General features: G+C 42.3%; 1 protein-coding gene across 1 annotated transcript in view; it reads left to right on the forward strand.

Moving 5' to 3' along the window:
• Positions 1-11,545: 11,545 nt before the first annotated feature.
• Positions 11,546-20,715, forward strand: part of plxna4 (plexin A4) — a gene marked incomplete in the record, with an annotated part of 222,275 nt that continues 213,105 nt past the window's right edge. Inside the window, 1 exon segment of the mRNA XM_035677636.1 lies at positions 11,546-11,992.

Consider the following 20,715-nt stretch of genomic DNA (forward strand, 5'->3'; position numbering starts at 1 on the left):
ACTATGATTTGGATGTGCGTGTCTCTCCTACACACACAGACACACACACACAGACACACACACACACACACACACACACACACACAAATGCACACACATTTTTGTACTCCTATACTTGTGAGGACTCTCAGTGACTAATAATAAATTCCCTGTAGCTTCTAATCGGAACCATTTCCCTCCCAACTACACGCCAAAGCCTAACTCCCTTTTCCTCACACTAAAGTCTTAACCCTCTAAGAGCCCTTTTAAGAAGTTTATTTATTATTTTAAATGTCTTTTGCTCGTGTTGCAAGACAATTTCCACCGATAACATTTTAAACCAATTGGCATCTTTTGAACAGAATTCCCATCTGATCAAACCAGTTTCAGTAAAGCTATGAAAAAAGCTCTGTATCAGGCCAGTGTGTCAGTGAGTCATGCTGAAGTGCCCTTGAGCAAAAATACTGACTCTTAGCAGCTCCAGCTCTGCTGCTATAGAGGTTAACCTGACCTTTGACAAGAAAAGAGAAATCACTACTGGGTTTTTTTATTGATTTTATTGATCTCTCTGAAATCAAAAAAGCTTTATGTACATACATCTGTGTAAGCTGGGTGGTCCTGTGAAAGTTGTGAGCTAGCCCTGTAGAAAAAAAAACTCTTTCTCTCCATGCCTCGCACGCATAGCCTACACACACGTATCCTGATATATAGCTATCATAAGGCTGGGTGACGTTTCCAGAAACAGGTGATAAACAGCAGTTAAAGGAGCCATATCCTCAGTGTGTGAAACTGTCCCCTAAATGTCACCTTGTGGAAATGCTGCACAGACCCTGGTTGACAAGCACCACTGAATGCAAACACACACAGCGAGAAAGAGCTATATGGGGTTAATACTATGTACTGTAAGGAATACATGGAAGAGCACAAAAAGCACCATCTGCCTACTGTTTTTATTGCTCAAATACAAAAATACACACTTTTTGAATTGCTCATAACCATGTCTTGAATTCAGGGTAAATTGACACAAAGCCAACACAATATGACAAATATTCTTAGTCCTGTAACAGTAACTTAACAAATGGAGAGGGAGGATGAACTATTCTGACTAGTTAGCTATTTAAAGGCTCTCTTTAGGCTGATTGTTTATTTCATTTCCATCAGTTCTAACAGTAAGATGCTCCAGTTACTGCCAGTAAAGTACCAGCAACCTGTAGACAGGACTATATAGATCCCGGCTTTGGCACTATGTAAATATGTGTACATTGTGTGTGAGGAAGAGAGTAAAGATGGAAATGGGAGAGATCGCTCACACCATCTCTCCTCTTTCAATCAATAACCCTGTGATTCTAATAGACATTGATTACATCTGAATCCCAGATCCCCAGTCACAAATGTGATTATAAAATGGCCAGTCTTGACACTTTATTGAAAACAATGAGGCTGGAAAGAGAAACGGGAGGAGGGAGGGAGTGGGAGTGACTGACTGGGAAAGATGGATTAATCTTCTGCTTGTCAGCTTGCCGAAGACTTCTCCTTCATCCACTTCTTCTTTTGTGTGTTTGTGTACACGTGTGTGTTTATGTGCAAGGAAATGTGCATTATCTTTGCAAGTTGTCAGGACTGGTGTGTGTACTTTGGAGTGTTGAACTTTTAAAAAAGCAACAATATTGAAGAGTTAGGAACACAGTATTTCCATTGCAGCAGGGCTATAGTGTGAAGCTTATAAATCTAAGCTACTTGTGGGCCTGCAAGGGCCGTGATGGATAGATAGATGGAGCTATCAGTCTATAAGTATCTATCTCAAAAAAACAATCTCAAATAAAGCATGTTATGCAATACCTAAACATAATCATGAAAATGTTTAGTAATGCTGTAGTTGTAGCAGATATTGTATTGCAAGAGCTCATATTTTGGTTTTGTCAGTGAACATTTTGGTAATATGTTCAACATTTTGTGACTTGCCAATTGTTAATTAAAAACACTTGCTCATTATCTTGATACAAAAAATGTTCATTTGGTGTCATTACGTTCCCACTAAAATTCATTTTCTGTTGCAAATTACTAACAACAGTATGACTTATACAGTAGGTGAGAGATCAGCATTTTGTCTTCTTTCTCGACTGTTCATAAGCTTAAACCACCGGCCAAATCTCCTGCAGTGTTACAATAATTACTGAGGTAAACAACTCTTTAACAGCACCAGAAAACATGAATAATTTAGATATAGTTCTTGTGTAGTGTTAGTTCCTGAATAAAAAAATCTGTCAATCATGTTGGGAGCTGTAGCAGGTTTCAGTCTTGTGTTTTGAATTTTATTGGTGTAGCTATCCGTTTGTTTACATAAATTGTATTTTTTTTTAAAAAGTATCTACAGGGACAGACTGGGGGCTCACCTGGTAGAGCTGGTGTCCCATGTACCAAGACTGAGTCCTTGCTGCAGTGGCCATGGGTTTGACTCCCACCTGTGGCCCTTTGCTGTGTCATCCCCTCTCTTTTCCCTGTCACTATTTAAAGGCAATAAAAGCCCGTACAAAATATTTGACAAAATACCAAAAGCTGTATCAGAAGTTGTACACTTGTTCTCAGTAAGTGTTGTTCAAACTTAAAACAACACTAATCTAAAAAAACTTGACCACATAATGACAGCCAGCTACTTAATTTGGGGTCTCTTATTCATCTGCTCCATGGACTCAGCTCCAGCAAATGTTGTATGTGGGGTTCAATTGTTTTAATTGCTGTGTAACACGAGTGGGAGGAGGGTTGAAGGTTGGTCTGTGTTCACAGGATACAGAGAACAATCATAGAATTTGCAAAAGAAGCTGGATTACCCAGTTTGAGCACACTAACGGGTGTAAAGCATGCATAAATGCTCAGGAACTGTTGCCATAATGCTATTTCAGAATTTGAGAGGTGGTTAATCAAGGTTTCCATGCATTTACCATCCACAACAGCCCGGCATTGCAGTGGATATTCCTTATGTGTGACTGCTTTGCTTTGTACAGTGATGACATTTCCATTGGGTACTGAGGATTTGTACACATGTCCATGTGTTTGAATGCATGTCTGTGTAGGTGTATCAAATATGGGCCTATATTTTTGTTAAATGCTGTGCCAGTATCATCAGATGGCCATGACGAAACTGCTGTGCGGTTTGGATGTTTCTGGCAGGTATTGTAAACTAGTTTACATAATTCCTTTTGCAATGAAAGCTGTGATGAAGCTTTTTTCTAACCCCTTATTTATGACACAAGTGTAGACTGAAATATCAGTTTCACCTTTTACTGCTCCACATCTTCTCTACCTGCAAGTGAAATTGCTTTAAAAAATCAAGTTATGGTTTCTTTTGAGCTGGAATTTAAAAGGAATGGTTTGGTAATGCAGGAAAGGCTCAGCTTTTATGTCACTATATACTCATTTGCTTCTATTCACCAAAGGCTTACACACTGTTTGAACAGTTTGTTCCTACTGCAATGTCATTGTGGAGTGACTAGAATGGATTTTTCCCCTGACCTTAATATAGACATGGAAGCTTGTATATATACAGTATACTGTTTTGGTGTGTGTGCTTGGTACTCTTTCTTACATTATTTTTTATTGTAGAAACATCACAAGCAGTGCAGAGAGGGATTATAAAGTATTACTACAACTACAGTACAAACGATTCAATGAAGGATTATCAAAGGCAGGCTAGATCCAGGACGCAGGCATTAAAAGGGATTTCTTCAGTGACTGTGACTGCACGTGCAAACAACAAACGCTGCATCTTGGGCATCCATTGAAATCATTTTTTAATAAAGATGCTCTCCTGCATATTGTTTTACAAACAGGCCTGTGAGTGTTGTTTTGCTGCGTTTTCCTATGTGTTCTCGCTCAGCTTTTGTAAATCAAAGATGTCTTTTGTCTGCATAGTATGTTACTTGCTTCGTGTTATTTAGTGCTGACAGATTATAACAATATGATGTTTTGTCTTCATTCATATTTGTAGCTTTGGTGCAAAATATTGTCAGATATAGCAGTATTGTAGTGTTTTGTCTACATACCAGAGCATTCTCAGTTATTGTTTTTTAACAGGGTGCAACAGTCCGTCTGTCAAAACCTGCATGCAAAATGAATATGATATAGTCTGTCACTCATTGCTTATGGTAACACATACAGCATTTTCTGGCAGAGTGCAATGACACTGCGTGTTTATAACATGTATTCATGCATGCATAATTACACCATTTACAGCTCTTCCGTCAGACTTGGAAGAAAACGATCAATTTAAAATGTAAATGTGTTCCCTCCATGTTCAATCAATTAACAGCGACAATAACATTTGTGGGTAATATAATTTTTTCCCTTCCAATTCTTCCCTCCTCATCACTGGTGCTATCATGTATCATCATGTATGGACTTAATCAAGATGAAATGGCATGGACAAAATGCACGTATTTTAAACCATGTGAAAGTGAAGTGAAGGTTTGCTTGACGTATAGCCATTTTTCAGCAACGCCATGATCAGTGGAGAAGGTAGGATGGAGGTCCAAGGATGAAGGAATTGTGGGAAGGGAGGATTTATCATTCAGTTCCCTCCATCCATGTGTTTAAAAGCAGCAAACCTGCGTGCATCTGGGTCTGCGATTTGTTTGTGCTGTCATGTCCTTAGGAAACTTTCTTGTCTCTGAATATTTAACATGATGTATTCAGACACACATCAGACTGATTTTAAGTGACACACATGTTTGTGTATGAAGAGTGTAGTTTGCACAGAAGGCTATATCTGCTTTCTGAAGATTGTTTTACTGCAGGTCACAGGACCCAAAATAAACTCATTACATGCACAAAAACATCATTAGAAATACTCATTCAGTTAAGCCAAGTATATCAGGACAGATAAATATCACAAGACAAGAATATCTGAAGACATGGACCTACAAAATGAAGCTATTATGGATAGAGGATATGAACAGACACATACATTTGGCCAATGGATGCATTCCAAGAGGGTAATGGAAAGAGGAACAGTGATAGTGTGTAATGTGGAATGCTGCCAGTCGATATTGTGCTGAAAGCTCCTGGTGAAGTTAGTGAATGATACTGTCGATAGATTACATCCACAAACCACAGCATTCCCAGAATCATCAATGTGTTTTAGTGTGTGTGTGTGAAAGAAGAAAGAACAGATGAGTGCCCTCTCACACTGGTCGGGCTTGGTCCTTATCAGTCTACCTTGCCTTGTGAAAGACACAAAGACACTGTTATCATTTTGCTGGTGGCAAAAAGGACTTGGGGCCATGACACGCCAAGCCAACAGTAGGCTGCCGGGTGCCACTGGGTCATCATTGTGCATCTGTTCCCCCTTATTTTTCATGTTTGCCTCTTGTCTTCTTATTAAACATGCAACAGACCACTAGTTGACAAAACCAGCACAAAGCATGACACAGAAAAATATGACAGAGCTGGTTTCAACATTGTACTACACATATTTTTTACATATTAATATTTTTGAGCAAGTGAAAATACCGTATTCAAATGTAGTGATGTGAAAATTGCAGCCAAGTTTGTTTTGTTTTCGTTTTGTTTGTTTCTCAGCAAGGATCTTGGATTACAAATACAGACTACTAGTATTTCCTGTCACACAGGCACAGAACATACCTGCATGTCAGCAAGCAGATGGCCATCATTTGACTGTAACAGGAAGAAAGAAAGAGGACATGACTACACAAAGTGTGTAATTTACTCTACTGGAAATGTATAATGAAAACCCTGAATTACGTTCAAACAATACCGTCTAATACAAGAAACAATACAAATGACTGCGTGCTAACTTTGAGCCTGGTCTCATTTTATCACTTTATTTTGGTCACCCTGGCTCTTTGGATGTATGTGTCCCCAATTTCCAACCCCCTGACCATCTGCACTGCCCATCCCAACGGAAGAGTTTAATTCTGGGGGGACAAAAAGAGGCACGGTGGGGGTGGCTTGGTCTGGATCTCCATGGACATGAGCTTGGATCTCTGGAGAAATGTCTGGCAAAACACTGACTTACCTGGCCCTAGAGTGTGTTAGTGCAGACACACACACACACATGCACACAGCTATATGGACAGACAGACAGGCAGCTGCTCGCCTGATGGGGAGGCTGATGGAGATGATACATGGATGAATAAACACACACAGGACAAGATGGAATAAAAACTGAAACACACATTTACACAACAAGCAGTAGTCATCAATATGCAAACTAACTAATTATATGACTGAGTGACATATTTAACACACCCGTCCATCCACCCCCACACACCCGCCCATGCACACACACATGCACACATACAGAATATATACAGAAATGTCAGGTTCAATATAATTTACTATCCAGTAGCTCACAAAATAGACAGAAAATTGAAAACCTATTTACAATCCAAATCAATGGGATATCAGAGTGTCATTCATTGCGTCCATACAGCACATAAAACTTCATTAGCTCAGCGACACGCTAATAGATTTTCTACGAAAATGAGATATCATGGATGAGCTTGACATATCCAGTGTTTCAGTGTGATTTAAACCAGGAGGCAATAAGCCTTTGAGAGAGTGAAGGGAATGGGCAGACACTTTTATGAAGATGGACACACTAAATCCGGCATCACCATTGGCAGCTCATAAATATTATCATCCCTAGGATAGAAATGACTTGTAAATTGACCATAAAGCGGATATATACATGCTTTGTATGCGTGATTTAGCAGCCTGCTGCATTGAGGGATATACAGTGACAGATGTGTGATGAATGTCTATTATGTGAGTGATACAGTGTGTGTAGGGTGTGTGTGTTGGGGTTTGCAGGGGAAAGGGGAAGACCCCCGGGAACAGTGTACCACTGTGGGGTGATCTCTGTATCTCAACAGGCTTAAGATAAACCATGTACAACTGCGTTTAAAGGGGTTCACCCAGTTAATTCAAAAGGACACAGGGACGCAACTCGGGCTTCTGTTTAGCTACACACAGGCACAGTTTTTAGGCAAGATGAGGAGAGCTGCTGAAATAACAGTGTGCCAGCTGGCAACAGGATCCACACAGACACACAGATACACACGCGCACCTCCCTCCAACCCACTTGACTGCATTAAAAAGGAGGCTTCATCAAAGCTATTCATGTTGCCTCCATAAGTCATCATCTCATTTGCAAGACAAATGGGGAAGTCAGATTGGTCAGTGCATTTTAATAAAGAGCCAAGCACCAAGCTAGCATCCTCCTCTACCCTCACAGATGCAGGCTTTCACACAGCAGGGACAGGTTTACTGAACTCTTAATATACCAACATTCAAATTCATACTTTAACACCTGAATAACAATAGCCTGACACGCCCTGTTGCCATTTCTCCCTACTAATTATGTGTATAGTGACAATAAAGGCATTCTATTCTGTTCTAATTCGGGAAAATTAGCATTTTTCTATGCTTAATGTACCATACTGTATCCAAAATGTTTGGACCAAAGATCAGGAATAACTACAAGTATTAACATTAAAGATAACATAGATTAAATCCTCAGAAAATGTGATTTTGAACATGTACAATTCCATGACAACTGGACAAACCTCATCTGCTGAGGAAGATATTTTGATACTACTGCAAGTACCAAAACAACTTCTAATGAACATTGTAATCGGACTGTGCCAACTGCTGTTTCCAAGGTAAAGAATAAACTTAATAATAAAATATTTATAATTTATGATATTTACAATTCCTCATGGATATACAGAAAAGTGATGACACTAAAATCTCCTGACATTTTAAAGAATATGTAATTCGACCAGTCCTGAAGTCTCATATCCGGAGGGACGAGTTTCTTGGTCGGGTCAATGAAATTGTATACTTGCTTGTGGATTGTTTTGCCAACATCTATAAACCTTCCTTAGATCAATTTACATTTCTTTAACTGTTATTGGATTAAAAGTAAAGATGGCACAGACACAAATTCTATAGCAGACAAATGAGATGAAACTCCAAACAGCAAATAAATGTGAACTACTTTTGAAATGTCTTTTGCCTCTAAGCTGCTAGCAGTCAAACAGGTCATGCTGCTGAGGACCCCTCTAGTGTTAAATGACCATAAAGTTGACCTTACCTTAAGGGTCACTGACACCAATATTATTGTAGAGAACAATGGACATTCATTTTTTTTTCTTTAATACAATGCCTGACATGCATGTAAATTTTCTACTTATTTTCAGCCAAGTTTACTATAAAGTCACGGCAATCTTGTGTGTTTAAGCTTTCGAGACAAACCTGCGTGTCCTTGGATTGAATTAATTTATGCTCATGCAGCACACAGATATGGAACTCCGATGATAAAACATAATTATACAGACCCATTATCATTTGGTCCAAGCTTGTTTGATTTACTCATGGACTAGTGACCTTAACATTAATTTCATAAGGTCGTGTGATCCTGACCCTTCATGGAACGACTATTGTCACTGTAGATTGCAGCACTATTGATTTGCTGCGGTTTGAAAGCTATCTGATATTGAGATCCACAGACTGTTGATTTAGCACTGCGCTTGTGTTGAATAATTACATGAAGCCAGTTGGTCTGTGGATATCTATGCATTTTCATCCTTCAAATGACTCCAAGAGATACCCTCAGAGTCTGTCAGGAGGACCAAAGTATAATAAATGAGCACAGATCTGACATACGGAAATCAATGGCCTGTCAAAGAGATGTGGTCGAATAGCGACCACCCCCAAACACACAGCTATTGTTTGTTTATTGTGTGAATTGATTTATAAGAGGTCAGTCCTTCTCAGAGGTGATATAGGGCAGTTAAAAACCCTTTTTTGTTTATTTTCATGTGTTTATTTGTTTACAAAAAAGCTATCTTATCCCATTCTTTGTATTGATTTTTCAAAAGCTACCAAGTGTTACCCTGGCAAGAAGCAGAGTGGCCATCCAGTCCCACCAGTGGGTCCATCTTTACAAACTCATCCGGTCTGGCCAAGCATTTCACACCCACAGGACTTTATTTTAAACTCTGGTAGAAGTCCCAAAGTTTCCAAAGATACGCAGTATGTCAGGCTGAATTTTTAGGGAAATGTGTACACAAACATACCCAAGTCTCAATATCTCCATTTGATGTAGCACTGAAGCCATTAATAGCCATCACAGCTTCAACCAAGTGTCTGAACAAGCAGATACAGAATATATGATACTGAATACAGCGAGGAATAACGCATTCTAAATAATTAAAGATATCTAAGGGCAAAGTAAAACTTTAAAGTGATGTCTGCAGGCTCATTTCTAGGCTACATTTTTTATCAAGCCTGTTTATATAAAATGTTCCTCCACAAATCAATAGACTATGGCGTAGTAAGTGTACCGCTGTGGTAATTTTACATTGAGCATTTATTTTGCAGAAGCTTCACAAGTGAGCCACTGAAGCAAGAAATAAAAGAATAATAAAAATAAAATACACAGGTGGGCGAGATTATAGTCACGTGACTCCAAGATGGCGTTAATTAGTGGTGCGACACTTCCTTTTTTGTTTACAATCAGTAAATTGCTTAAACCTAAATAGTTGTTTACTTTAACGCCTCACCTGGCGTCTGACTTGGTGCTAGACATGAATTTGAACACCGGAGTTAACTTATTTGTTAGACAGCTGTGGAGACTTTTGGAGGTAAGTAAGGTCTTCTTCTTGAATGAAACTGCTGGTGGTGGTTTTGGGGGAAGCTTTTGAGGCAGCGCCATTTTGGTAGTGGTTAGCCTAAACCAAATGAGTTAATGCCAGTTACCTGTTTTGTTAATATTGCGTTTAGAAAAAAGAGGCATTTCTTACATGTTTAAACTTCCACTTTCAGCCCTTTAATCCTCCCAATATTATATATTCTATTATTACTACTATTTCGACCTCCATCATGTTTCTCTTTCTTTTCTCACCCCTAATATTACTTGCACGAAGACTCTATGAGGCAGCAGATCATTGTAAATCACTCATCTGGCCTGACTTTTCTGTGATGTTTGTGTCACATTTGTGTCATATGAAGGTTTGTACAGTACCTAGGTTAAAATCCAAGGAAAACGCTTGTGGTCATACGTTGTCACAGAGCAGAGCAGGGCCGGTGAGGCACTTTGCCTCGGCTTTATTTGTCAGTGTCGGTGGCTGTAAAGTTTCTGTGGCCTGTAGGTGGGGCTCTGATGCAGTGTTTCAAAGCGAGGAAACCGTCTGGAAGTGAGAGCAGAGAGGAGGAGGAGGAGGAGGGAAAGAGGGACGAGGGGGACGGAGAGGATGCTGCAGCAGGCGAAGATGACTCCCCAAAAGACCCCACACCCTCGAGCTCACACTATTTGTTTGAGTTGCTAGGATATAGGATAAACGGTCATGCTCATTTTTTCCATTCTTCCAAGTTGTTTTTTGTTTTGTTTTTTGAGCCCATTGCCAAAGCCCTCTACCACGCCACTGCCTGTTTGAAATACCAATATCACCAGGCCAGCTGGGCTTAATTAGGTAGTTATCTCATGAGATGAAAACAAAAGAAACCTCAGCATTGGCTCAATATAGTGCGACATATTTAGTCGATGTTGATGGATTTGTTTTAAATGGTCTTATATGAAGATAAGGAGTAGGCTTAAGAGGCTCTTTTATGGAAAAGGGCATTATTCCTGTACCCCCACACTGCTTATTTCGTTAAAGACATGATTACATAATTAGGCCTTTAGAATATTAATTGCTTAAAATGTATGGGGGGGAGGATACACTCCTGAAGCATGTTAAAAGATCATCAAAGAACAAAAATGCAGATTCTAATCCCCTACAACTATGCAAGTGTCGTAATTATGTTGCTGTGTTGCCTAATCTCTATCTTTAAATGATCCTGCGATTAGATATTCAAATCCGATGATCTGATCATTTCACCCCGGTATTGTAGAGTATTTGTGTAAATTCCCCTTTGGCACTGCCAAATCCTATTCTCAACGGGATAGATGCATTACATAAACCTCCTATTTTAACAAAACATAAGCTCTATTTAATCTCATATCCTCCGTCTTATTCTTCTTAGGTGAAAATATCCCCTCAAAGGGTGCAGCTGTTCAACCTTAACATCAACTTGTTTTTTTTTTTTCTTTTTTTAAATTCTTCTTAAAAGTGGTCCACACGATTGTTTCAAAGAAGTCAACCTAAAAGCTGCTGGACACTGGTGAAACTCCCCTCAGCTGGCAATTAGTCGCCGTCTGCAAAGGGAATTAGACCATAAACGTGATTATGGTAGTAATAAACTGTTTGTTGTATTGTATAGTGGTCAGGGTTTTTGCCAGAGAGTTGTAACCCTAAAACGCAGGCCCCTCCAGACCCGAGAGCTTACTGCGGGCCAGTCAGGATCCTTGGTTAAAAACAAAAAAACCCCAGTCGCTTCTTGCAGCGGGCGAAGCGCCATCTACCCAGTCCCTCCCGAGCATCAAGATCCGCCGCGAAACTGCAAACTCTGAGGCAGCGCACCTCTCTCTCTCTCTCCCTCCTTCCCCGTCCCTCCCGCGCTCTCCCTCTCCTCCTTTCGCACTCCGCCGCAGCACCCTCAGCACCTCAGTTGAGCAGGAGCACCGCACTGAGTCACATCGATATATACACACACATACACGCGCACACACACACGCACACAAGCACAGCCTCCTGCGGTATCCCGTGCGGCGCAGCGGCTTTTCCGACGGCATACCAAGTGCGTCCTCACCGGGGGATTGGGAGGTGCAGCTCCCCGTGTTTCAGAGCGCTCAGAGCGGCGTAGTAGAGTCCTGCTGATCGGGGATGCTGCTGGAAGTCTGCTGCTATTTCTTTTTCCCGTGCAGGAATCGCCTTCTAACTACACCTCTACCGGGGATTTAAAGTGGACAAGCCGTTTGAGCAGGATATAACATTATTCTAAGCATTTCTCATTTTTTTGGGGGGAGTAAAAGGAGTTGGGGATTGCTCTGGACGTGCCTCTTATCCGCAGTGTCGATGCGGCTGTGAAGTGATATCTGCATAGATTACAGGTAAGGAAAGAGGCTTGTCTCAACGTTAGTTTCCCCCCTAAACCACTGCTGTTTTTTTTTTAGGGGTGTCGAGGTGCCATTTATAGCCAGTTGTTTTTTTGGGGGGTGTGAGGTTGCCACTGCACCAGCCAGGTGACGGAGGCGTGTTGCACCTGTTCTAGCTGCGCCATGCCCGCTCTGCGCACTCCGGCGATCGGGTGGGTTTCATTCCGAACCTGTCCATTTGGATCGTGTGACGAGCCCCGGGGGGGCGAATAGCCGAAAAAAATGCAATGACCTGCTGTTTCTCTCAACTTGGGACTTTTTATATTGACTGGATTCCCTCCGTTTGGCGCTTCATATCATCCATGCCCTTCATCCACTGTAAGCCAAAGAGAGCTGCATGCCCAAATTTGAGCGTGTTCCTCTTGTAGCGTTAAACTCCTGAAGGTTAAAAACTGGAGGATGTGTCGGGGACTCCGCGTCGGATTTACGCAGTGCCTTCGGGGATAAACCCAGTGAGTACGACTAGCATTTAGTGGCGTGTAGACTTCTGGCTGCAATTGGGATTTCAGTCGTGGCTCGGCTCTAAATCATGGAAATAGACAAAACTCTCAGATACTCTTTTATGGGTTTGCCAAGACGCTGAACAGTAATTCTGTGAGATGCTAAATTTAAAAGGCTGATGAAACATCATGAGTTAGAATGATGAACACAGCGTGGTACTTCTATTTTATTTTTTTAAAGAAAAGTTATTTTAATTCATGCAGTTTTGGGGCATATCCTGCATCTGTGGGGAGCCACGTCGGAATGACTTTTAGCCTGAAACTATCGAAGCATGGTACTATGAAGAACATTTCTGAACGGGTTCTTTTGTAGTATCGGGGTTTCACAGTTGCACAATTCATACGACTTGTGTATAACAACATAATTTCTCGCGGCGTTGCCTTTCAAACATCTCCTTGTAGTGTGACTGTATTTTTAGAGCTCAGTGTGAGCCGCACATGTATCGTTTTAAGAGTATCTGTGTCAACTGCGTCTTGTACGCAGAATCAACCCTAACAGGCGCATTTATCCCCGTGTGGCTGCCAGGATCGCTGGGATTCACCAGTCTCCTCTCCAAGCTTTGAACTTGACCGCAGGGCTTGACTTTAGGGATACTCCAGTTAACAGAAAACATTGTAATACGTCTACAGGGACTTACTCTCTGTGGTATGCAGCAGGCTACTGAGTTTAATGCGACTTTATCTTAAGTAATGGTATCCTTTAGGGTCACATACTGTGTGTAGTTTAAAGTTGAACTTGTTCTTTATAAAAACAGTATTATTGAAAAACATTATCTGAAGGATTTTTGCTTTGATACAGCAGTAAAGAAGACAAGTGAGCCAAATGTGTGAATTTGTGTTTGTTCCTGTGTACTTCCCTATTTTTCTTAAATGTCCTTCAAGTCCTTCTGTATTGAGTAGTTAATAAAGCCAGCTGTGGTGGTCTGTAAATGTTGTTTTCAGAATATTGAGTGACACACTAAGAGCAAATGTAGGCTAGACTTTTACAGCCCTGCCGAATTACAGTTAAACGGTTTGATTTTCTTTAATTTATTGAGCCAATTTTGAGTTATTCGGAGAGACAACATTCTCATAGAACACCCTCCTCTTGATTGCTCCGCACTTTTCCCCGTGTTGGAGTTGTGCCACATGGAGTCAAAGCCAGGAGTCGTGGTGATGAGCAATGACGAGTAATTTTTCCTCAGTGCTCAACGTGTAGGGTAGTGTTACGGTCAGCACAGTCTTAACGATGCATTTGTTCTCGGCGCAGTATCTTACTGTGTTATCAACACATTGGTTTTTGCCTCCATCCTCGTACAGAAGGTTAATCGCCCCCTTCGGCACAGCGTCTCTGTGTCATTTCCTGTCATCAGTGTCGTCTGCACTTGAATGGGACGGTTTGTTGGAGCTCGAGCTGATTTCTAGACATTAGGGCAAGGGGAGTAACGGTGCAGGCTCTCCAGCACACGCTGTCGCCTCAACCATGTAGTGTGATGTGGGTCCCTTTATACTCTGTCTCTCTCCTGCTCCATCGCTCCCTCCTTCCTCACCTCCCTCCCTCCCCGCCCTCTCTTGCACCCCATGCACAGAAAGCAGCTGCTCCAGCCCTTGCAAAGTACAGTCCCCTAGTACAGCAGTCACACTGAGTGCTCTGAGCCCCTCTGCTGGTTCCTCCCTCCCCCTGTCCACCTGCACTCCACACTCAATGCATCAATTCAGTGCCGTGCTTCCAAATGCTGTTTGATATAACTCCATACTTATCGCACGCCATTGTGTTGTTGTTGCAGATCTCTCGCAAGTGCTGTGATGATACATTTTGAGACGTGTGGGTTATTTTTCTTTTTTTTTTTTCCAAGAAAAAGGCTTGCGTAGTTGTTTAGTGCACACTCAACAGAGCGTGGCTGCAGGGACGAGGCTGTATCCTGGAAACACCATGAGGGGCAGTGTGGCTTCACAGGCTGGTGCAGTGGATAGGTTGATTCCATTATACTCGTCTTCAATGCCACATTAATATTATATTTGGTACATTTATTAGATGTTTAACCAAAAGGTCCATGTATTTATGAACATGTGTAACACATCTTACTTTTAACTTACTAATTATAAAAACATTTTTTCATAGATGTTTTGTAGCATTTACATGTGTTTTAGTTGTGCGGTGAAGGAAGTAATTGTGCTATGATTGGATTTCATGCTTTTTGCCACTTGAGCCACTTTAATGGCTCTTTGATGGACAGCTGAAAACAAACTTGACAAACAGCATATGCTGCTGGCTGACGTGTGGTTTATTAGTTGCTGTGTGTAGCTTGCAATTGAGAGGTAAAGTGGAGTAGGTTAAAAGTCTGTTTTACTGCAGGCTGAATCTGCTTGTCTGTGTCAGTGTGACGGGGGCTGACCGTGTGCATCTGCGTGTTTATTTTTCAGTGTTAATGTGGCTCTCAGCTCGTTCCTGCCTGAATGTTCCCATTTGTGTGCTTGTCATCTTGGAGGATGTGTATTCTTGTGTGTTTTTGTGTGTGTTCTGCTGCTGTCAAGGTCTGAGGGGAAAAACATTTAGTCCTGAGCAGTTTGATAATCCTATCTCATCTGTGTGTCGCCTCCTTGTCCTTTCACCAAATTCCAGCTCAGTTCTAAACTCTTAAGAGCTGTAAGAGCACTGTGCACTACTCACTCTCCCCCTCTCACGAGTCTCCCTCCCTCTCTCCCTTTCTCCCCGCGTGCTGTCCATCAAGGGCTGCCTATAGGAACTGGAACAGCAGCGTTTATCGGCCTGTAAGCACCTCGCATTGACATACTACCCCCTGTCTGTCGGCCAATGTTACGGCTACAAGGCTGGAGTTTGGACCCGCGGAGCACCGCCCTGTCAATATTATGGCTTGCTAATGGATAAACTCTCACTTCAACCTTGGCAGTGAAGACATTCATTACAATTTGAGGGCAGTGTACTTATACGAATAAGCTGCATGGAAGATCTTTGCAATGTGTTCACGTCAAGGGGGGAGCTATGAATGAGTATGAATGGGGGATCTTAGAAAGATTCTCCATAGTGATATAAATGCCTTGTAGCAGTGTAGGCAAGACTCAGCAAGAAGTGTGCTTGTGTGTCCGTGTGTGGGTGTGAATGATGCATGTGTGACTGGCCTGGTGAGGCCCTATACGAATACTGTGCTCACAGAGATGTATCGTCATGTCAGACTGAATGATGTGTCTGTGGATCGGACCTGAATGGAGCTCTCTGTTTGTTCTCATTCTCTTTCTGTTGCTCTCTTTCTCACTTGATGTCTCTCTCCCTTTCTCTCTCACTTAGTCACTCTCTCTCTCACACACACACCACACACACACACACACCACACACACACCACACACCACACACACACACACACACACACACTTAAACCCCATCCGGGCTGTGACAGGACTACCAGACGCAGGCTAGTGTCCAATAAGACCCCCCCCCCCTCCATGCCACCAAACACCACAGAGAAGATTGCAAATTGTATTTCTGTGTCACCAACTGTTCTTCCCACCATAATCTGCCACCCATATTTTAGGACAGACACATGATTCTTTAACCATGGCTGTAGTAATATAGAGAGTTGGGTAGGTCAAAGTATTTTTGTTTAGGATGAGAGCTTTAACAGTATAACTGAAGAGACATTTTGAATTCCAGTCATTCAGTTTTCTCAGACCTTTACTTGTCACGTGAAACCTCTCATCTTTGTTATCTTGTCTGTATGGACTTCACCTTAGAGTAGGCTTCAAACCCGGTCCGCCATATACACGGAAGGTCCAACGTCTATTATGTTTTAGTTGACACTATATCAGAAAGATGCTATCACTGGCTGACGCCTTGATGTGTTTTGATCCAGATTCCAATTTGGGGGGAGGATTCTATGCTACATTAAGAGAGTAATTGCTTACAAGTATGTAATTAACCCTTTGGTAATGCACCACAGAGCTGCATATTGATGTGTGCCGCAGCAATGACAGCACAGATCTGATGTGAGGATCTGCAAACAATAGGCGTTGTGGATTCTATGGAGAGAAATCAATACGCGTCACAACGTCCAGTTTAATGAGACCCTTTGTTCTCCTCTGAATAGTTTACTCAGCATATGTGTGACGCCTACAGAGAAGATAGAGCACATACCCTGCTGTTCAGAACTTCTTTTTTCTTCTTGGCAGCCAGGGTCCTATTAAGCTGTCACGTGCCTTTCATAATGGGGCCCAATACATGTACATGCTACTATATCACAGTCGCACCAATTTTATTTTCTGCCTGCAGCCTTCTCTCATGCTTCCTTTCATCTTTTTTTTTTTTCTCCATCCTTCCCTCTCTCTGACTGTTTCTGCCTGCAGCTCTGTCGTCCATATCTTTCTGCCTCACTCTAAACTGCCAAGCACATAACTTTATCTGTGTGTGTTTGTGTGTGGGGTTGGGTGAAAAAAACCATTCCGCACTGCTGTGACATTGGAGTGACCTATGAGGCGGGATATAAAGCGAGGAGGAGACATGGGATGTTGCCGTTTTAGATGGCAATCAGGGAGATGTGGAAAGGCACCAATGTATCAGCGGGTTTGCCAGACTGCTCCTTTTGATAAGAGCATATTAAGTGTTTCTCCCAGGTCTGTATGATTCATATGGAGCCATGAGTCTGATATATAAACAGCTCTCTTTGATGCAGCGGCAGGTGACACGCTGTGCATATTGGCTCTTATGTTTGTGTGTGCCAAGCCGAGCATGACAAGCAGTAAATTAGTTTTGTTTCAGATGCATGAAATGATGAGAAAATTGCAGACGGTCTTGGGGCATTTTTTCCCCCCTCTCTCTCTCCTCTCCCCCCCCTTCTCTCTCTCTCTCTCTCTCTCTCTCTCTCTCTCTCTCTCTCCTCCTCTCTCCTCTCTCTCTCTTCTCTCTCTCTCTCTCTCCATTTGCTCCCGCTCGATCGCTTAAGTCGCGACCACCAAGGATTAGGCGCCGATAATTCTGTTTTTCATCCTGTCCTGTCGCAAAAGAAGCATGGGTGCGCATGCTTAAGTATGCATGGCATGCATGCCACCAACACGTTTCATTTTAATCCATATCAAGACATACCTCCAGAGCTCTCAATTATTTATTCATCGTGACCTGACAACCAGCTTATGAACTATTGTTTTTTTTTTAATCGGCTCTGTCAATCTAATCTATCTATTTCTCATCACTCCAGTCCCTTCCCAAGGAGTTAAGGTTTTCTTTAAGTGAGGACTGCAGGAACAAACATGTCCTGATATATCTTACTTACAGTCTCTAATGTGGCTTGTACTGTGACTATCCACAGCTTCAACTATCTTAGCAGTTAGGACCTGTAATGTTGTCAGTGTGTGGTCGGTAGTAAGCCAGGGTTTATGTCAGTTTTGTGGAACAGTAGTATGTACGCTCCTGAACTTACCACCCTGCTTTAACCTTACTTGGTTGAGGAGCTCTGGAGGGACCAGAATTCTGTATTTCAGGAAAAGTGTAACTGGGTTTCAACTTGAAATAGGGAGGATTTAGTTGCCACAGCTGCTCGGTGCAATAAAGAGGTCAGTGACTTTTGTGGCACTATCCACTCCAGAAATAACGTGAAGGGCGCCCATGCCCGTTACTTTTAAAAGGGTTTTGGTAGATGCATGCACCCAAAGGCTTTTTAAAAAGAAAAAAAGACTGTGACCAGCTACTATCAAAGTGACTACGCTGTTATGTTAATAGTTTGTTTTTACAGAACCTGTAGGGCTGCTAGAGGTGTTTTCAGACCCCTGTGGGTGTCCTCTGGGTTGGCCCCATTGGAGTAGTGCAGACAGTAAATATACTGAGAATGTGAGTCTTTTTTGTTTGATTACTATATTTTTACAGTTTAATATCGTTTCCTAGCAGGAGGGATCCTCTGTTGGGATGAAGGGAGGATTTAAAGCTAATGATACGTCTCACCACTCTTGTCACCCCCACACACACTCTGTTCCTCTCTTTCTTCCTCCCCCCCCCCCCCCCCNNCCCCCTCTCTCTCACTTCCTGTCTGGCCCGAGTGTCAGTGGTGTCAGGGGGCATCAGTATGCAGCGTTACCACAGTAATTGTGAAACAGCGTGCTCAGGGAGGACCCCTGCCGCGCTGTAGCCAGAAGGCCGATGGGTAGGGGGAGGATCTGCTTTACTGTAACACCGTCCCTCACCCCACCTTCTCCTGTCTCCCCCCTCCCCTCAGGATATATCATATTCCAGCAGCATGGTGTTGGGGATGTTACAGAGAGATTTAACAAGGCTTACACTGGGTTTTCGTGTTATTCTTCTTTCTGTGCTGCTCCCCTTTGAGTTTGGGATTTTGCCTTTCTTGAGTATTTCTTTTTTTTTCTTCTGTTGATGGGATTTGGAATGGCTCGTCTCTGTGCGAATGCAGTGATTGACTCTTAGCCAGGGCCCGACTCTCGCCAAGTGCTGGGGAGAAATGTGTTGCTCTCCTGGAATCAAAACGTGTTTCATTTATTATTCTGGTTGAGCCTCGGACCTTCATCACTGACGGGTATTGATTTTTGATTGCTGTGATTAAACTTGGAAGGAAAAGGGTGACTGCACCGGAATGTGAAAGTTTTGCGACGTACCCCAGAAAGCCTCTCTGTCTCTCCCCACACTGGTGAAACATCAAGCTGGTTAATGTGCAGGATGTAGTTACCATCCCTCAACTCTGTATATGTTGGATGTGTGTCGTCCTCTCTCACTGCCTCCCCTGTTGTGAAGACTCTTAGGACAGAGAATCACAGAAACTGAAACGCTGCCTTCTTCCCGCTCAGCGTAGGGAGGACCTATTTCTTTCCACTGTAGCGACACACACCATCCTTACCTGCCACCCACGCAACTAACAGTGTTCCCATGGCAACATGATTTGTCAACTGTGAACCCCTCCACAGAAATTGTCCTCACTGCTGTGCTTGTCTTGAAAAGTAGCAGGAGGCCCTGAAGAGACATGATGACACTGTGATGGACTTTTGACCTTTCATATGACAGTACCTGGACCCAGAGGGGTCACTCTTCTAACATTTGTATCTGCAGCGTGAGACAGGCACAAATACTTGTTGACATGATGAGCACTGATTACCATGTGCGTTACGCTGCCTGGATTTTGAGATGCTCTACCACACTTTAAGTCTTCTCTATTTGAAAAAACGGGACGATGGAGTGTGCTTATTTGGTGCTCACACTACCTTTCTGTTTTTTGCACCATAGAGCTGCACTAATTATTTTGTTATCACTCAGTTTTTTTTTTCCTGATTAATGATTTAGTTAAGGTTCATCACAAGCTTCCAGAGACCAAGCTGTCATTTTCAAATAGCTTGTTTTGTCTGATTGGAAGCACCAAATCCCAAAGATATACAATGGTGTATATTTATTTACTACCTTTTCAAAAAGCAGTTAAAACTAAAATCCTAACATTTGAGGAGCTGGACCAGTGCCTTTTTAAAATAGTTGTTCATCAAATAGTCATTTCAGCATTAATGCACCACATAAAGGGGAAAAAATGTCAGAGAGTGAGAGATTGCATTAAAAAAAAAAATGCAATTAAAAACCAGATGTCCAGTAGAGTTTCTGTATGGAGTCTTTGGCTGTTGTAACCAAGCCTTTCTGTTCTGAGCACACATCTTCTGCCACCTCCCACACACAGCACTGGGAGTTGCTGTAGACATCAGCACTACTCCATTCCCCAGATGACAGACTAGAAGAGGAAAGGTGAGCCACTTTGTTGTATTGCATCAAGCATCCTCCCTCTGACTTTTTTTTCTCTCTCTCTGTTGGCTCACAAAAAGGCCATATTCTCTCTCTCTGAGTCTACAAATGTAACTGTGGAGAAAGCACACTAAGTTCTGATAGAGGTTTTGATCCCACCCTCCGCCATCCCCTTCCTTTGTGTCCATCCGTTCTGCATTGTCATGGCAGTCCTTCCAGCTGAGCTTTGATTGGGTTGTTCTGGGCCCACCGGCAAATCTGGCAACCAGATAGTTATGTTGTGTGTGTGTGTGTGTGTGTGTTTGTCCATGTGTAAGTCAGCGTGTGTAAGAGGTTTTTCTCCATGTCTCTGGGAAAAGCAGTGCAATGAGGTAAAGCTTGCAGAAAATCAAAGTATAAAAACGGCTATGACCAACTGTGGAGAGACGAAAGCAGGGGAGGAGGAGGGGGAGGAGGAGAGTGAGGAG

The sequence above is a fragment of the Morone saxatilis genome, unplaced genomic scaffold (genome assembly GCF_004916995.1).
Source record: "Morone saxatilis isolate NCDOM2014 unplaced genomic scaffold, NCSU_SB_2.0 Contig10, whole genome shotgun sequence".
Taxonomy (NCBI): domain Eukaryota; kingdom Metazoa; phylum Chordata; class Actinopteri; family Moronidae; genus Morone; species Morone saxatilis.